Below are 18,756 nucleotides of genomic sequence, written 5' to 3' on the forward strand. Positions count from 1 at the left end.
CCTGATCTAGTCCCACCATTATTTATGAAGCTCTGCTAGATCTTAGTATTCTTAGATTATTATTATTATTGTTTAGATTTTTTTTTTTATAAGGTAACTTGGTTCAGATTGTGACAGCTCTAGGTCATCAGGTTGCTGTCTTATAACGCCCTTTTTGGGCTCCTTTCTGCATGCTGGGACACCATTAGACATGAATGAAATAGAATGTTTAGAATTCAGAAGATCTAACTTTTAAAATTTATAGATGAGGAAAAAATAGAGGACCAAGAACACTAAGTAAAGCCACTAATTAGTAGCAGAGCCAATTCCTCATTTCAAGTTTCAAAATTGTCAGCCTTTTTATGTATGAAGTTTAATTTCCTTTAGTTGTTCAAAGTACAAATACTTCCTTGGGTAAAACATACTTTGTTTGTTTGATTTTTTTAGATATGATTTCTAGATACTTCATTGTCTTTGTTGGTATTCTTGTAAGCAACGTGGGCCTGCTAGTAGCTTCAATTTTTTTTTCTTTTTCCTTTTTTTTTTTTTTGAGACAGAGTATTGCTCTGTCACCCAGGCTGTAGTGCAGTGGCACGATCCTGGCTCACTGCAGCCTCTGCCTCCCGGGTTCAAGCGATTCTCCTGCCTCAGCCTCCTGAGTAGCTGGACTACAGGCATGCCCCACCATGCCCTGCTAATTTTTGTATTTTTAGTAGAGACGGGGTTTTACCATGTTTTCCAGGCTGGTCTCAAACTCCTGACCTCAGGTGATCTGCCTGCCTCGGGTTCCCAGAGTGCTGGGATTATAGGCATGAGCCACAGCACCTGGCCAGTAGCTTCAATTTTTTGTATTTAGTGGGGATGAAAAAAATCTTATTTAATTAGAGTATATACTATGGTATTTGCTTGGGGTTTAGCAGTGAACAAGACATCTCTGGTCCCCATCTTCATGGACCTTAGTCTGGCAGGGAAGATTTACATTAAACAAAGGATGAGAATGGAAGAGAACTTGCTTGGTGATAAAGAGGTCAAAGCAGAGAAAGATCAAGCTGTTAAACGGCAAGCTTTGAGGTGGTGAGGAGGACTGATATGGGTGTAAAGTCTTAATGAAGGAGGGAAAAGTGACTGAAGAGGTAGACAGTTGAGAAATAGTTGGTAAAAGGTGATATTGTTGATTTGAGTTCAGGTGAACAAGCATTTTTATAAGGGGGTAGAGGAAGAATGGTCCAGAAATGGCTTTGAGGAATGATGAAAACACCAACATCATTACTGGACTCTTAAGGTGTATGGGCTGTGTAGATCTCATTCCCTGCAGGGGCAAGCAGTATCGTAGGGAAAGGCTCTTTAACTGGATGACTAGGAGGTACAGAGAGCCTTCAGGGAACAGTTTGGAGACACAGGGAAAGATAGAGGACTTTAACAGTAGAGCCAGAATTCCAGAGTGTTCAGTGGAGGAATAGGAACAGAGGGGATGAACAAATGGCTTGGGTGGAGGAGAGGAAGCCTATTGAAAATGAGACTGAAATTTAAAACAAATTATAAAGAAGAACAAATAGCTGGGTAAAAACATACCATGTAAAACAAAATCCGATACAGGCTTATCCAACCTGCAGCCCACATGTGGCCCAGGATGGCTTTGAATGCAGCCCAACACAAATTCGTAAACTTTCTTAAAACATTATGATTTTTGTTTGTTTATTATCAGATATTGTTAGTGTATTTTATGTGTGGCCGAAGACTGTTCTTCATCCAGTGTGATGCAGGGAAGCCAAAAGATTGGACACCCTGATTTAATAGAATAAAATTATCATGATTTCTTCTTCCATCTATAACAACCATATAGCCTTTAAAAAATACCATACGTATTTATGAATGCAATGATAAAACCAGCTATAGCACTACGGCTGGCGTGGTGGCTCATGCCTGCAATCTCAGCACTTTGGGAGGCAGAGGTGGACAGATCACTTGAGGTCAGGAGTTAAAGACCAGCCTGGCCAACATGGTGAAACCCCGTCTCTACTAAAAATACAAAAAGTAGCCAGGCATGGTGGCCACATGCCTGTAATCCCAGCCACTCGGGAGGCTGAGGCAGGAGAATCGCTTGAACTCTGGAGGCAGAGGTTGCAGTGAGCAGAGATTGCGCCACTGCACTCCAGCCTGTGCGACAGCATGAGACTCCGTCTCAAAAAAAAAAAAAAAACCACCCCCGCCCCACATAAAAAAACACTTATAGGATTTAAATCACAAAGGAAAAAAATAGAATAGATACTAGTCAAACTACTCTTTTAAATAGCTTTTTTGAGGTATAATTCACATGACATAAAATTTGCCCATTTTAAGTGTACAATTGAATAAATTGTATTTGTAAAGTTATTTACCGTTACAGTCAAGTTTTCAGATATTTGAAAAGCTTGTCCCTGAGTGTTTACAGTCAATTCACACTCCCATCTGCAACCCCAGGGTCAAGTTTCTGTCCCTATAGTTTTGTGTTTTCTAGAATATTATATAAAAGGAATCCTACAGTGAGTACTTTGTTGTGTCTGCCTTCTTTCACTTAACATGTTAGTTTTGCAATTCATCCATGTTGTTGTTTTTCTCCCCCTGAGGTATATTCGATTGTATGGATATAACACAGTTTACTTATCCATTCATGCAAATATTGGTGGACATTTGAGTTGTCTCCAATTTTTGGCTATTAAAAATAAAGCTGTTCTGGCCAGGTACGGTGGCTCACACCTGTAATGCCAGAACTTTGGGAGGCCAAGGCTGGGTAGATCACTTGAGGTCAGGATTTCGAGACCAGCCTGGCCAACATAGTGAAACCCCATCTCTACTAAAAATACAGAAATTAGCCAGGTGTGGTGGTGCACACCTGTAATCCCAGCTACTCGGGAGGCTGAGAGGCTGAGGCACAAGAATCACTTGAACCCGTGAGGTGGAGGTTGCAGTTAGCCCAGATCACGCCAGCCTGGGTGACAGAACAAGACTGTTTCTCAAAAAAAAAAAAAAAAAGATGTTCTGAACATTTGTGTACCAGTACAGTAATATATACTTTTATTTTTCTTGAACAAATTATCTAGGAGTAGAAGTGCTGGACTATATATAGCATGTGTGTAGTTAACCATTCTAAGAAGCTGCCAGTCTTTTACACAGTGGTTGTACCATTTTGCATTCTCTCCAGCAAGGCATGAGAATCCCAGTTAACTTCACATCCTTGCCATTATTTATTAATGGCCAGTCTTCGTTATTTTAGCCATTCTAGGGGTTTTTGTTATGGTATCTCAGTGTGGTTTTAATTTGTATTTCCTTAATGACCAGTGTTGCTGAACATCTTTTTGTGTGTTTCTTGTCCATTCAGCTATTGTCATTTTTGAAATGTTAACTCTTTTACCCATTAAAAAAAAAGAGTTGCTTGTCTGAGTTGTAAGAGTTCTTTATATATTCTGAATAAAAGTCCTTTGTTAGATATATGTTTTCAAAATATTTTCTCTCAATCTGTGGCTTGCTATGTATTTTCTTATTTATTTATTTATTTATTTATTTATGGGACAGGATCTTGCTTTGTTGTCCAGGCTGTTTTTGAACTCCTGTGCTCAAGCGATCCTCTTGCCTTGGCCTTCCAAAGTCAAAGTGCTGGAATTATAAGCATGAGCCACCATGCCCAATCAACTTTTTCTTTTCTTTTTTTTTTTTTTTGAGACAGGGTCTCACTCTGTCGCCTAAGCTGGAGTGCTGTGGCGCAATCTCGGCTCACTGCAACCTCATGCCTCAGCGTCTTGAGTAGCTGGGATTACAGGTGTGTGCCACCATGCCCAGCTAATTTTTGTATTTTTAGTAGAGACGAGTTTTACCATGTTGGCCAGGCTGGTCTTGAACTCCTGACCTCAAGTGATCTCGCCTCAGCCTCCCAAAGTGCTAGGATTACATGCATGAGCCACCGCTCCTGGCCCGACTTTTTATTTTATTTTTCTTTTTTATCTTAAGTTCTAGGATACATGTGCAGAACATGCAGGTTTGTTACATAGGTATATATGTGCCATGGTGGTTTGCTGCACCTGTCAACCCGTCATCTAGTTTTTAAGCCCCACATGCATTAGGTGTTTGTACTAATGCTCTCTGCACGCCTTACCCCACACCCCCTGACAGGCCCCGGTGTGTGATGTTCCCCTCCCTCTGTCCATGTGTTCTCATTGTTCAACTCCCACTTATGAATGAGAACATGCGCGTTTGGTTTTCTGTTCCTGTGCTAGTTTGCTGAGAACGATGGTTTCCAGCTTCATGCGTGTCCCTGCAAAAGACATGAACTCATTCTTTTTTATGGCTGCTTTCTTTTTCTTTTTCTTTTTTTTTTTAAGATGGAGTCTCGCTGTATCCCCCAGGCTGGAGTGCAGTGGTGCGATCTCGGTTCACTGCAAGCTTCGCCTCCCGAGTTCACGCCATTCTCCTGCTTGAGCCTCCTGAGTAGCTGGGACTACAGGCACCCACCATCATACCCAGCTAATTTTTTGTTTTTTTAGTAGAGACGGGGTTTCACCGTGTTAGCCAGGATGGTCTCGCTCTCCTTACCTTGTGATCTGCCCACCTCAGCCTCCCAAAGTGCTGGGATTACAGGTGTGAGCCACCGTGTCTGGCCGGCTGCTTTATTTTCTTAATGGTGGTTTTTGAAGCTTAAAAGTTTTAAATTTGATAGAATCTAATTTATCATTTTTTTCTTCTATGATTTGTGCTTTCTGTGTCCTAAGAAATCTTTACTTGCCTCAACGTTCCAAAATTTTTTTATTTTTTAAAATAAGTTTTATGATTTAAGTTATTTGTTTAGTATTGTGATCCATTTGAATTATTTTTTGTGTGTAATGTGACAAAAAGTGTCAATATCTACTTTTTCTCCATTGAATATCTGGTTGTTCCAACATTATTTATTGACCAAAAAAACATTTTCACATTGAATTATGTTGACACTTTTGCTGAAAATGAATTGACGATATAAATGTGGGTCTATTTCTGGACACTTAATCTAGTTCATTGCTCTATATGTCTCTCATGCGAATACCATACTGCAGCTTTGTAATAGTTTTAAAATGAGGTGTAATGGGAAGCTTTTAACTTTGTCCTTCTTTTTAAAGCTTGCTTTGTCTATTGTAAGTTCTTTTGTTTTCTTTGAAAGCGCAGAAATTTTATTGAGATTGCTTGAAATATATAGATCAATTTTTGAAGAATTGCTGTGTTAATATTGGGCCTTCCAATCCATGAATATATTGTATCTCTCCATTAACTTAGGTTTTCTCTAGTTTCTCATGTCAGTGTTTCTTAGTTTTCAGGGTCTGGGTCTTGCATACGTTTTGTTAAGTATATTACTAACTTAATGCCATTGTGAGTTTTTTTTTAATCAATTTCCAATTGTTTTGAGTGTGTAGAAGTACAATTGGTTTTTATATTAATCATGTATCCTGCAATCTTGCTAATTTAACTTATTAGTTGGAGTAATTTTATAGATTCCTGAAGGTTTTTCGCTTTCCCATTCATGTTGTGTGTGAATAAAGAGAGCTGTACTTTTCTCTTTTATATTGCCTTAGATTTCTTTTCCTTCCCTTATTTCACTGGCTAAGACCTGCAATACAAGGTTGAATGAAGTGGTGAGAGCAGATTGCTTGTCTTCTTCCTGACCTTAGGAAAGAAGCACTCAGCCTTTCACAAATATGTTACCTGTGTGTTTCTTTTTTTTGTAGATGCTTTTTGTTAGATTTTTATTATGAATGGGTATTGGATTTTGGACATGCTTTTTCTGTGTTTGTTAAGATGGCTATATTGTTTTTCTTCTTTATTCTCTAATATAGTATATTATGTTAGTTTTTTGAATATCAAAGCAACTTTTTATCCCTGGGGTATATACTTGCTCATGGAGTATTATACTTTTTATATTAATTGGATTTGGTTTGCTAATATTTTGTTAAGGATTTTTACATCTATGTTTATGAGTTATTGGCCTGTAGTTTTCTTGTAAAGTTTTTGTCTAGCTTTAGTGTCAAAAGTTTGGTATTAAATGTTGAATTCATCAGTGAAGTCATTTGGGCCTAGAAGTTTCTTTGTGGGAAGGTTTTAAGTTTAATTTTATTTTTTAAACTGAGACAGGGTCTCACTTTGTTACCTAGGCTGGAATGCAGTGGCGTGATCTCGGCTCACTGAAACCTTGACCTCCCGGCTCAAGTGATCTTCCCACCTTAGCTTCCCGAGTAGCTGAGACTACAGGTGTGTGCCACCACGCCTAGCTAATTTTTGTTGTTGTTGTAGTATTTTTTGTAGAGACAGGGTTTCACCATGTTGCGCAGGCTCGTCTCGAACTCCTGGTCGCAACTGATCTGCCCACCTTGGCACCCAAAGTGCTGGGACTACAGGCATGAGCCACCACTCCCGGCCTATTTTTTAATTTTTAAAAAAATATTTATATTCATTCATTCATTCATTTAATCAATTAGAGATGGAGTCTTATTCTGTTGTCCAGGCTGCAGTGCAGTGGCCCAGTCATAGCTTATAGTAGCCTTGAACTCCTGAGCTCAAGTGATCCTCCTGCCTGAGGCTCCTACTTAGCTGGGACTACAGGTGCATGCCTTCAGGCTCGAATAATCTTTGTGGGAAGGTTTTAAATATGATTTCAAGTTTTTAAATAGATATAGAACTATTCAGATTATCTGTGTTTTCTTCTATGAGCTTTGGTTGTTTGTCTTTTAAGGGATTTGTCCATTTCATGTAAGTTATCAAATTTATTGGCATCAAGTTGTTCATCATGTCATTATACTATCTTTGTATTGTTTGTACGAACTGCAGAGATAGCCCCTCTTACATTCTTACTATTGATAATTTGTGTCTTATGTCTTTTTTTCTTGACTGATCTGGCTAGAAACTTATCAATTTTATTAACCTTTTGATTAGTTTCAAGGGTTTCTTTTGATTTCATTGATTTTTATCTATTTTTTGTGTTCAGTTTCATTTATTTTTGCTTTTATTTTTTATTTACTTTCTCCTGCCTGCTGTTAAGTTTTGTTTGCTTTTCTTTTTTCTAGTTTCATAAAGTAGATGCTTAGATCATTAGCTGTGTCACAAATTTTGACATATTGGATCTTTATTTAACTGAAAATATAGTTGATCCTTAAACAATGCAGGGACTGGGGCGCTGACCCCCGTGCAGTCAAAAATTCACATATAACTTTTGACTCCCCCATAACTTAACTACAAATAGCCTACTGTCAACTGGAAGCCTTAATAACGTAAACAGTCCATTAATGCATATTTTGTATGTCATATTTATTATATACTATCTTCTTACAATGAAGTATGGTAGAGAAAAGAAAATGAGAAAACCATAATGAAGACAGAATTTGTATCTGCTATTCAGTAAGTGGAAATGGATCATCCTAAAGGTCTTTATCCTCATTTTCTTCACTGAGTAGGCTGAGGAGGAGGAAGAGGAGAGGTTGGTCTTGTTGTCTGGGGGTGACGGAGGTAGAAGGGAGGCAGGAAGGGCAGGCATGCTCAGTGTAGCTGTTATTGAAGAAAATCTGCATGTAAATGGACCTACACAGTTCAAACCTGAGTTGTTCAAGGGCTAACAATACTTTCTAATTTCCCTTGTGTCTTCCTCTTTGATCTGTTGGTTATGTAGGGGATTTTGCATTTATCTTTCTGTCATCGATTTCTAATTTAATTTCATTGTGTTTAGAGAACATACTTTATATGATTAGAATTCTTTCAAATTAGTTGATTCCCATACCCCTGGGCCCCCACATTTTTCACATACAGTCTATTCTGGAGAATGTTCCATGTGCGCTTGAAGAGCATGTGTTTTCTGCTGTTTTCTGGGTGAAATGTTCTGTAGAAATCAATTTGGTCAAGTTGATTGATAGTGTTACTCAAATCTTATATATCTTTACTGATTTTTTTTAACCAACATGTTTTGTGAGTTGTTTTTTGGGGAGCTTGAAATCTCTAACTATAATTGTTGAATTGTCTTTTTGTCCTTTCATTTGCGTAAACTTTGTTTTTTTATCTTGTGGCCATGCTGTTCAATATGTAACACTTACAAGTGTCGTTTTTTTTTTTTTCCTGCTATATTGCTCCTTTTTGGTATCAATGTATTTCTTTGTGTTTAGAAATATTATTTGTTTTAAAGTCTATTTTGCCTGATATTAATATATAGTCACTCTAGTTCTCTTATGCTTATCATTTGGGTTATATATTTTTCTATAAGTAAAACTTTCAGCTTATTTGAATCTTTGAATTTAAAGTGTATCTTTTAGAGACAATATGTAGTCATATCTTGCTTATTCTTTTTAATCCAGACTGAAAAATCTTTGCCCTTTGATCACAAATTTAATGTAACTACCAATATGGCTGGATTTTTCTGCCATTTTGCTATGTGTGGTTTTTTTGTTTTGTTTTGTTTTGTTTTTGTTTTTTGAGACAGGGTCTCCTCTGTTGCCCAGACTGGAGTGCAGTGGCATGAACTTGGCTCACTGCAGCCTCTGCCTCCTGGGTTCAAGCAATTCTCCCACTTCAGCCTCCCAAGTAGCTGGGATTACAGGCATGTGCCACCACGCCCAATTAATTTTTGCATTTTTAGTAGAGATGGGGTTTCACCATGTTGGCCAGTCTGGTCCCGAACTCCTGACTTCAGGTGATGCACCCACCTTGGCCTCCCTAAATGCTGGGACTACAGGCATGAGCCACCACGCCCAGCCTTGCTATGTATTTTCTATGTTTCGTCTCTTTGTTACTGTTCTTCCTATACTGCTTTCCTTTGTGTTAAACAATGTTTTTTTTAGCAATTTAAGTATTCTACTGACATGTTGTCTGTTTTTTGGTGGTTTCTCTAGGGGTTACAATATACATCTTCATTTATTTATTTATTTATTTATTTATTTATTTATTTATTTATTTTAAGGTTAATACATGACTAAGCTACAGGAAAACAGGCATATATGTATTAGTTTATTATTTACTTATAACCAAATGAAGAAAGGTGTTTATTTTCAGTGATCATAGATTAACCTGGGAGTTAACTATCTGCTTGTTTTCTGGCATAAATATCCAAGCTTTTGCATGCTGACCATTTGTTACTCATTTTCATCCTTTTGGCATTCTTGTAACATAGGCATGGACAATAACATTTTCCCACTTTTATGAATAAAGAACTTGAAGCACAGTAAGGATTAGCATCTCGTTTTTGATTCTAGAAACTTAATACAATGGAGGTGGGACTTTAGTCTCAGGGTGTTGGTTCTCTGTTTTGTACTTTTCCACCAAATGCCATGCCTATCTATGTCTCTAATATCTCTCTTGGATCAACCAACATATTAATAAATTAGGCAGGAAAACTGTAATCTTTTCTCTCAGCCAGCAAATTTGAGAAAGTCATTGTGGTGATAAGAGTGTACCTAAAGCCTAGAAAATGTCATTGTAAATGATTTTTTTTTTCTTTTTTTTTTTTGAGACAGAGCCTCGCTCTGTCGCCCAGGCCGGAGTGCAGTGGCATGATCTCGGCTCACTACAACCTCTGCCTCCCGGGTTCAAGCGATTCTCCTGCCTCAGCCTCCTGAGTAGCTGGGACTACAGGCGCCTGCCACCACGTCCAGCTAATTTGTGTATTTTTAGTAGAGATGGGGTTTCACCATATTGGCCAGGCTGGTCTCGAACTGCTGACCTTGTGATCTGCCCGCCTTGGTCTCCCAGAGTGCTGGGATTACAGGTGTGAGCCCCCTTGCAAATTATTCATACATATATTATCTCTCTTGTTCAGGTACATAAATCTTATTTTGTTTTAGCTCAGAATTTTCTTGTGATATTTCTTATTGATGATATTTTTGTTTCTTGCACAAGCGATTCTGACAAAATGTGAAATATATTGATTTAAAATGGTATAAAAATAATTATTTTGTGATATATACATGTCATACTCATTCACTGTCTCTTCCTGGTGTATATAAATTGGCTGCCATATACTGTTACTTTGATTGCACTTTTGACCTAAGTATACTTAGGCTTTTTACCTGTTTAAAATTTCTACAGCCATCCACATGCAAGTGTCCGCTTACAGTCCTGTATAAGGGTTGGGAAAGCACCCTCTTCAAAAGCAGAAATAATTTTGGATAACTGAAATTGCAGAGCTGTATACATTAAAAGTAATTATTATTTATAGCTTTTTTTTTTTTTTTTTTTGTCTGAGATGGTGTCTCACTCTGTCGCCCAGCCTGGAGTGCAGTGGTGTGATCTCTGCTCACCGCGACCTCTGCCTCCCGAGCTCAAGCAGTTCTCCTGCCTCAGCCTGCATAGCAGCTAGGATTACAGGCCTGCACCATCATGCCCGGGTAATTTTTGTATTTGTAGTAGAGACGGGGTTTCACCATGTTGGCCAGGCTGGTCTCAAACTCCTGACCTCATGATCTGCCCGCCTTAGCCTCCCAAAGTGCTGGGATTATAGGCGTGAACCACTGAACCAGGCCTGTTTATAGCTTTTAAGATAAGCTCCCTTAGTAAGGTTTGGGGTTCTGAAGCAAGGAGCAAGGAAAATCAAATGTAGAAAAAGTTTTAGAAAGACTTTGTATCTTCCTAGAAAAATGCAATTTCCATCAGTCTTTCCAGAATGAGTCAGTTGTTGCCAGTTTCAGAGGTGTATAATATTGGTACATAACTGTGGGTATGCATTGCTGTTCTATTGTGGAGTATAGTTTGGCTGGATACATACTTTCCTATTACTTTTCTCTTGAATTTTAAAAGTCAGAAAGCTAAAAATGCAAAAAATCCAGTCTAAATATTGTCTGTAGTTTTTTAGGATTATAGTGCTCTTTTAACTTATTTATCTCTACAGCCTGCCACCATATAAGCTTTTAATTATAAATTATGATGCTTGACATTGGGGAGAAAGGAACATAAGCACCCATAATGAGTCATTTTTGTTGACTGTATAAATGAGTCAGAGTTACATGTAAGGATGAGAATATCCTCCTACAATTTTGGTTTTTGGTCTTGATTTTTTCCCATTGACTCTCTTTTCTCCCTGCCATCCTCTCTCTTGCACATAGCACACTTTTGCGCTCCGTCTGCTATTACTGATATTATAAACCTTTTACTGGACTTCAGTTGTAGTGACCATTAGGTCCTAAACATAGAACTAAGAGCATAAGTGGACTTTAATAGAATACTTACTAATTTTAATATCTAGAGTTCATAATTTAAAATTAATATATGAGAATTTACTGTAAATTAAAAGGGGCTATATACTTGCAATATTAGAACATCCAGTTATCTAGGACTGCCATTACTAATGCCAATGAGAACACCATTCCTCTAAGATGTTGTGGGGAGAGGAAAAGCTAATGAGCCCAGGTAGTTCACATCTGTAGCTCCCTTCCCAGGCCAAGATTCTCTTTAGATCCATGGCCCTTAAATTTTAATGGTTCATTAGAGTTATCTGGAGGGTTTATTAAAACACAGATTGCTGGGCCACAACCTCAAGTGCCTGATTGAGAAGACTTAGCATGGGGCCTGAGAATTTGTATTTCTTCTAACAAGTTTCAGATGCTGCTCTTGATCTTGGCACCACAGCTTGGGAACTACTACTTTAGATTACCTGGATTATGAAAACATGACCTTGGATGACGTCTACTTCAGGATACAAGGGTTTATGTTTACCCTGTTAGGATGAATTTAAGGTCATACACAGCTAGCTAGTCTATTTGTTATTTTTAAAAAATTAAGACAGGGTCTTGCTCTGTAGCCTGGGCTGGAGTGCAGTGGTACGATCACAGCTCACTACAGCCTTGACCTCCCAGGTGCAACCAATCTCCCATTTCAGCCTCCCGAGCAGCTGGGACTATAGGTGCTTGTTGGCACCTATAGGTGCTGTTGGTGTAGCCACCATGCTTGGCTAATTTTTGTATTTTTTTGTAGAGACAGGGTTTCACCATGTTTCCCAGGCTGGTCTTAAACACTTGGGCTCAAGCGTTCTGCCTGCCTCGGTGTCCTAAAGTGCCGGGATTACAGGTGTGAGCCACCGTGCCCGGCCTAGCTGGTCTATTTGTGATAGTACAGTATGGAAACTATTGGCTGCTTGAAGAGATTTGCTTTTTTTTTCTGGCTTTTATTTAAATTGTGTATGTGTTAGCACAGGCCCAGTGTTTCTGATCCATTCTGAGTAACTGATCTCTGGCTGTATGAATCAGATTTAAATACAAAATTATTTTTGTGTGGATTATGGAAGCCTTGTATTGTTCAGATGCTTACTTGCAGTATATATGATTGAATGTGAGAAATAAATTTCCTTTTTTAAATGCAACCCACATGCAGATAAATAAAGCTGAAGTTTGAGGAAATGCCTTCTATCATAGGAAAACTCATTATAACTAGACTGACTGGCTGGCTGTGGTACTTATGTACCTACTACAACCGGCTTTACATTTTGAGAGAATGGCTGAAGAAGAATATAGTCTAATTGTAGACATTACTGGGTAAGCTTTTATGACGCCAAAAGATTCATTTGTTAAGGCTTATATTTCTCATGCATATGTATGTCAGTAACTAGACAGCTTTTTAAATCATGTACCTGTATAGGAATAGCAACATATGGAATGAAGAAGGGGATGATTTAAAAAGATCCTTCACTTTATGAGAGGATATTATTATTGTATTTAACAGGAATGTGACTTAAAGGTCAGTACCTCTTTCCAGCTTCCCTGTTCTTAATGTCAGGTAGGCAAAAAGCAGTGCTACTTAGTCTCCAGGGAATATGTGAGTAAGAAAACCAATAATAGCCCCTGAGGAGTACAGGAATTTGCTGTACCAAAATGGCACCAGCTTTGCCTGGACCAGCTAATTTACTGACCAGTAACCTACTGACCTGTCTGGATCTTGATTTCCTGTGATGCCATTCTCTATTGAGCAGACAGACAGAAAAAGCTTTTGTTGATACAGAATTTCTAATGCCACTCTTTTGGGAGAATGAGGTTTGCAGAGACATTAGATAATATTATCTAATAACAGTATATATTCATTTATATAATAAACTTGGGAGATATAGGAGGGAAATATAGGATTGGCTAACTTTTATGTTTATATTATGTTAATCAATTTTTTCTTACATAATATATTGCAACTCAGAAGCAATGTTTTGCTTCTGGGGTAATGTTTATAAACTTTTGCATGTGAAGATGGGCAATTTGGAAGACTTTTGGTTTCTGGAAGAACAGAAATACTCCTGTAAAAATTGAGAAAATCTTACATAGGCAGTGGGAAATAGAATTCAGACAGCCCCTAAGCCCTTTCTTCTTATGGTTTGTGGTTTGCTATTGTGCTGCTTACATTTATTTTGAGCATGTTTTTAAGACTTGAATTTTTTTTTTTTGAGACAGAGTCTTGCTCTGTTGGCCAGAGTGGAGTGCAGTGGCATGATCTCAGCTCACTGCAACTTCTACCTCCTGGGTTCAAGCGATTCTCCTGCCTCAGCCTCCTGAGAAGCTGGGATTATAGGTGCGTGCCACTGTACCCGGCTAATTTTTGTATTTTTAGTAGAAATGGGGTTTCACCATGTTGGACAAGTTGTTCTCGAACTCCTGAACTCAGGTGATCCTCCAGCCTCGGCCTCCCAAATGGCTAGGAATACAGCTGGGAGCCACGGTATCTGGCCTAAGACTTGATTTTTAAAAAATTTATAACAGGATACATCTGTACTTAATCATTATGAATATTATTTACTCAGTTAATCTGACTGCTTTTGATCATAATGGAAAAAGGAATTTGAGGCATTTTGCACACAGTATTCCAATACTTGCCAGATGTGTTGGGGAAGATGCATTAAGTTCTGCTTGTTTAAGCTAATGTTCTTTGACACTGCCCAAGATTTCTGACAAAAGAATGACAAGAGAGGGAAGTTAAACTAGACTTCCTAATGCCCCTCGGTTTTGATGAGGAAGTCCAAATTTCTAACCACTGAAAGGGGAAAATACATCAGGCAGTAAGGTGTCTAAATTAGATAACTTAGTGGCTTGATGTAATTTATTAGTATATAGCATTTAATTACATGATAAAGTATATTCCTTAGTTTTATTAATGTATTTTTATAACTGTCAAAACATAAATTGTTAAAGTATACTTCTTGTGAAGCCATTTAAACTGATACTCTTGATGCATGTGGGTGGGGGAGAAGGTGAATTTATGACATTTAAATTTGAAAAGTGTAAGGATTATCTTGGATAATTAAATAAAACTGTATTACTCAATAGTTTAGATTCTACTTTACCAAAAAAAGGAAAAAAACCACATTGAATACCTACTCTATGTTTGATAATGTTGCAGGGTGTTAAGAGTACAACATGAATTAAGATGTGATCTCAATAAGGGAGGATGGGAGTTTACCAGTAATTTTTCTTTTGGTGTACCTTCTGATTTTTTAAAATAATTAACATATCTTATGCAACTAAAAATATACTGTCAAACCTATTTAAAACATCTTATTCTACCCAGCCTGCCCAGCTTTTGATGTAATTGGGGAAGAAGGTTCAGTAACAGATGATTTTAACGTAACAGGTTGGGCTATGATTGATATGTTAATTGAGTGCTCTTCAGAGAAAGAGTGATCCATAAATTCAATCTAGATTTTTAGGAAAGGTTTCTTGGAGGAAACGGGGGCTGAATTGACTCTTAAGTAATAACTACCAAAGAGAGGTGTGGAGCTCATTTCAGGCAGAGGTGTTGAATAAACTGCATGAAACAGATATATTGGGAACTGTAAGTAGTGTGTTAGGCTGTTTTGCATTGCTATAAAGGAATATCTGAGACTGGGTAATTAATAAATGAGGTTTATTTTGGCTTATGGTTTTATAGGCTGTGTAAGCATGGCAGCAGCATCTGCTTGGCTTCTGGTGAGGGCCTCAGGAAGCTTACAGTCATGGTGGAAGGTGAAGGAGGAAGCAGGCATACCACATGGCGCATGAGTGACAGGGAAAGAGAAGGTCCCAGACTCTTAAACAGCCAGATCTCACGTGAACTGATTGAGAACTCACTCATCACCAAGGGGATGGCGCTAAACCATTAATGAGGGATCCATTCCAGTGATCCAGTACCTCCTACTAGGCCCCACCACCAACACTGGGGATCACATTTCCACATGAGATTTAGAGGGGATGCCCATCCAAACTGTATCAAGTAGTTTGTTAGCAAGCGATGGTTCTGGAGCTGTTGGGGCTTAGGAAGAGTGTGTTTACTCTTTGCTCAACAGTTTGCTTTAGTGAAGGACTTGAAGCAGGAGAGTAACAAGCTCATGTTTTTTTTCCTATACTTGTAAAAATTATTCAGCTTTCCACTCTTTAAATATACTAAAATGGGCACCTAAATGTTGTATGATAAGAATTGGTTTCTTTAACAGCAGAAGGGCTTGGGATACTGAAGGAAATGTGACTTTTCTGCCTTTGTCTATTGGGTAGTGGCTCACGCCTATAATCCCAGCACTTTGGGAGGCCAAGGCGGGCAGATCACGAGGTCAGGAGTTTGAGACCAGCCTGACCAACATAGTGAAACCCCGTCTCTACTAAAAATAAAGAAAATTAGCCAGGCATGGTGGTGCCCACCTGTAATCCCAGCTACTCAGGAGGCTGAGGCAGGAGAACCGCCTGAACCTGGAAGGCAGAGGTTGCAGTGAGCTGAGATCATGCCACTGCACTCCAGCCTGGGTGACAGAGTGAGACTCTGACTCAAAAAAAAGGAAAAGATTTCTGTAAGTGAATTATTGTGGCACTGTGTTAGTCCTCCTGGTAACATGAGCTGTAGTGACATTGTCTGGTTTTAATCTGAAAGGAATAGGAGGTGACCTGTCTGGCAGCCTCCTATTGGGCTCTAATAAATTTACATCTGTATGGGCTTTTGCCTTCTCTTGCCATTGGTGGTGTCTGCTTCAACTCAAATCTAAATTTCTGTATTGGCATAATATTAAAAACACTTTTATTGATGTCTTGAGCCTTATTTTTCTTTTTTACTATCATGCCTGGCTAATTAAAACAAATTTTTTTTGTAGAGACAGGGCCTCACTGTGTTGCCCAGGCTGATCTCAAACTCCTGGCCTCAAGTGGGCCTCCCACCTTGTCCTCCCTAAGCACTGGGATTACAGGCGTGAGCTACTGCACCAGCTAAGGCTTATCTTTCTTGACCCTAGTCACCAAGACTGATGATTTCATTATCTGCAGGAGAGTCATAAGTGGAGCCTACTTCCAGGTTGTAGTAGATGTTCTTGGCCTTGGTGTTGTCTTTTGGAGTGAGGGCTTAGAGTAGAAGTCTCAGGGTCTCATTTCTAGTTAGCAGTCCTGCCTCTTAAAACAGTAACAGTGCGCACTTTAGAAAGTGATTTAAAACTCTCTCTTCCTTCTGTATTATTCTGAAAGAATTTACCTTTTAGCAAGGGAGTCTTCTTGTTCAGTGTTTTTACAAAGGGGGTGGGTGGTGGGCAAGGTATTATAGTTGCCTGCAAAGGAGTGACACACAGCGTGTCTTTCGTTTCATCCACCACTTGTCCCTTGTTTCCTTTTTGACTGTTGCTTTACTGTTAGGTAAAGTGGCTTTGGTGATTTGGAGTATTTTTGTATGAGGTCATGAATTTTCCTTAATAACCAAGGAAACTTACGATCTTTCCTTCCCCTGGTTAGTAGTTGTATGTGTTTTACCCTTTTTGTCAGCAGCCTTCGTCACAGCCTAATCTCTCCTCATCTGTTACAGTAGTCACCAAGTTTCCCTGCTGAGTTTGGAAGCATTTCTTTCCCAGTCATGTTATTTTCAAGATATACCGAGTTCTGCTTTCCTTTATCTTAAGATTCTCAGCAACCTCCTATTTTCTAGATTTGTTTTTTTGCAAGATTCTTCCAGAAACAGAAGACACACATTATAACAAGTTTGAAATACCCTACACACATACCTACTGTGTCCTACATTTCCCCCCTCTTTTTTCATTGTCCATGTTGCTGCTAGTTTCTCTCCTTTAAGGTTCATGACCTAATATCTGTAGATATCAGTCGCTTGGCATGTGATTCACAGATGTTAGTGGCTATGGAGTGATATTTGAGGAATTAATGACTAAAATAGAATAGTCACTTCTGTCTTATTTCAGATAGGTATGTGTGTCTCTACGTAATGTGGCTTGGTTAAAATTGACCTATATAATAGAGTAGCTTTAAATGGAAATGTATTAAAATAATTGTAAAAATAATTCAAAGAGTATATGGCAGGATTTTTGCTGCAAATGAAACAATTTCTCACTTTCTAGGTGGTTCAAGGAAATAAGATGAGTCTATATAATTTTTTGTTATATTTTAGTTAATTTTGGTGGGGACCATTTTATATTCCTTTACCATTTATTACCTTCATCTTTGTACCCTTTGGGAGAGGTACCCTGTGTTTCTTATAGTTCTAGACATTTCTAGAAATATGATTTCTTTAAAAAGCCTCCCCTTCCTAAACATTCAGTATTTAAGTATATTTATTAGCTGCATTAGTTATAAAAATGGCAGAGTTTATTTACTGAATTTCAAGGTATCAAACATTTGAAGAAACATTTGAAGAAAATGCCTCATGTTATAATTTGACTTCCTTTTAAATTATATGTATATTGTATATTTTTATTGGAAACACAACATGCGGTATTTATAAATACATATATATGTTAAACCATTTTAACTGCAAGATGTGAGAACAGGGCCTGAGTCACTGCTGGGTTCTGGGCATGAGTTTGTAGGTAGGGAGCTGCGTTTATACTCGGAGTAGTGGCACTTTTAGCCAAGAAACTCTTGGGGAAACTATTAGGAAGAGAAATGTAGACTGTGTGTGTGTATTTGGCAGGGAAGAGATTTGTAAGAAATCTGGAGCAGGCATGTCAGATATTTTGACAACCATTACTTTAAAATATTTTCACATATGTATTATCCCTGTTATATCAAGTTGTGTTTCCAGTATTATCACTGTTATGTGAAAGTTTCGTTTAACCCCCATTTGATACCTTTCCCCAGAGCTGCTGTTAATAGTTTGTATTTCCTTTCAGTCATTTTGCTATGTATTTTTATATTGAATATGAAATTGTATAGTTTGTGTGGATTAAATAACATTTAAAATATGTCTTGGAGACACAGCTTATATCAGTTCACATAGAGCTATTCATTTTAGTTAATACGTTGTATAATCAGTCCTCCATATCTGTGGATTCAACTGTCGATTGAAAATACTTGTGAAAAAAATTCCATCTGTACTGAACGTATACAGACTTTTATCTTGCCATTATTCCCTAAGCAATATAGTAGGACAACTATTTACATAGCATTTACATTGTATTAGGTATTGGAGGTAATCTAGAGAAGATTTAAAGTATATGGGATAATGTGTGTAGGTTATATGCAAATACTGTGTCATTTTATATCAGGGACTTGAGCATCCATGGATTTTGGTATCCTTGGAAGGTCCAGGAACCAGTTCCCCACAGATGCCATGGGACGACAGTATTCAGAATAGCGCTAGTAGAATCGGCCGGGCACGGAGGCTCATGCCTGTAATCCCAACACTCTGGGAGGCTGAGGTGGGTGGATCACCTTAGGTCAGGAGTTTGAGACCAGCCTGGCCAACATGGTGAAACTCCATCTCTACAAAAAATATAAAAATTAGCTGAGTGTGGTGGTGCATGCCTGTAATCCTAGCTACTTGGGAGGCTGAGGCAGGAGAATCGCTTGAACCCAGGAGGTGGAGGTTGTGGTGAGCCAAGAT

At 38.4% G+C, this 18,756-nt stretch overlaps 1 protein-coding gene across 2 annotated transcripts in view; it reads left to right on the plus strand.

The window, feature by feature from the left end:
* The window catches only part of PLPP1 (phospholipid phosphatase 1), a 112,256-nt gene that overhangs the window by 69,461 nt on the left and 24,039 nt on the right, over positions 1 to 18,756 (plus strand). The gene's annotated exons all lie outside the window — the stretch shown is intronic.

Source organism: Symphalangus syndactylus, chromosome 18 (assembly GCF_028878055.3).
Source record: "Symphalangus syndactylus isolate Jambi chromosome 18, NHGRI_mSymSyn1-v2.1_pri, whole genome shotgun sequence".
NCBI lineage: Eukaryota > Metazoa > Chordata > Mammalia > Primates > Hylobatidae > Symphalangus > Symphalangus syndactylus.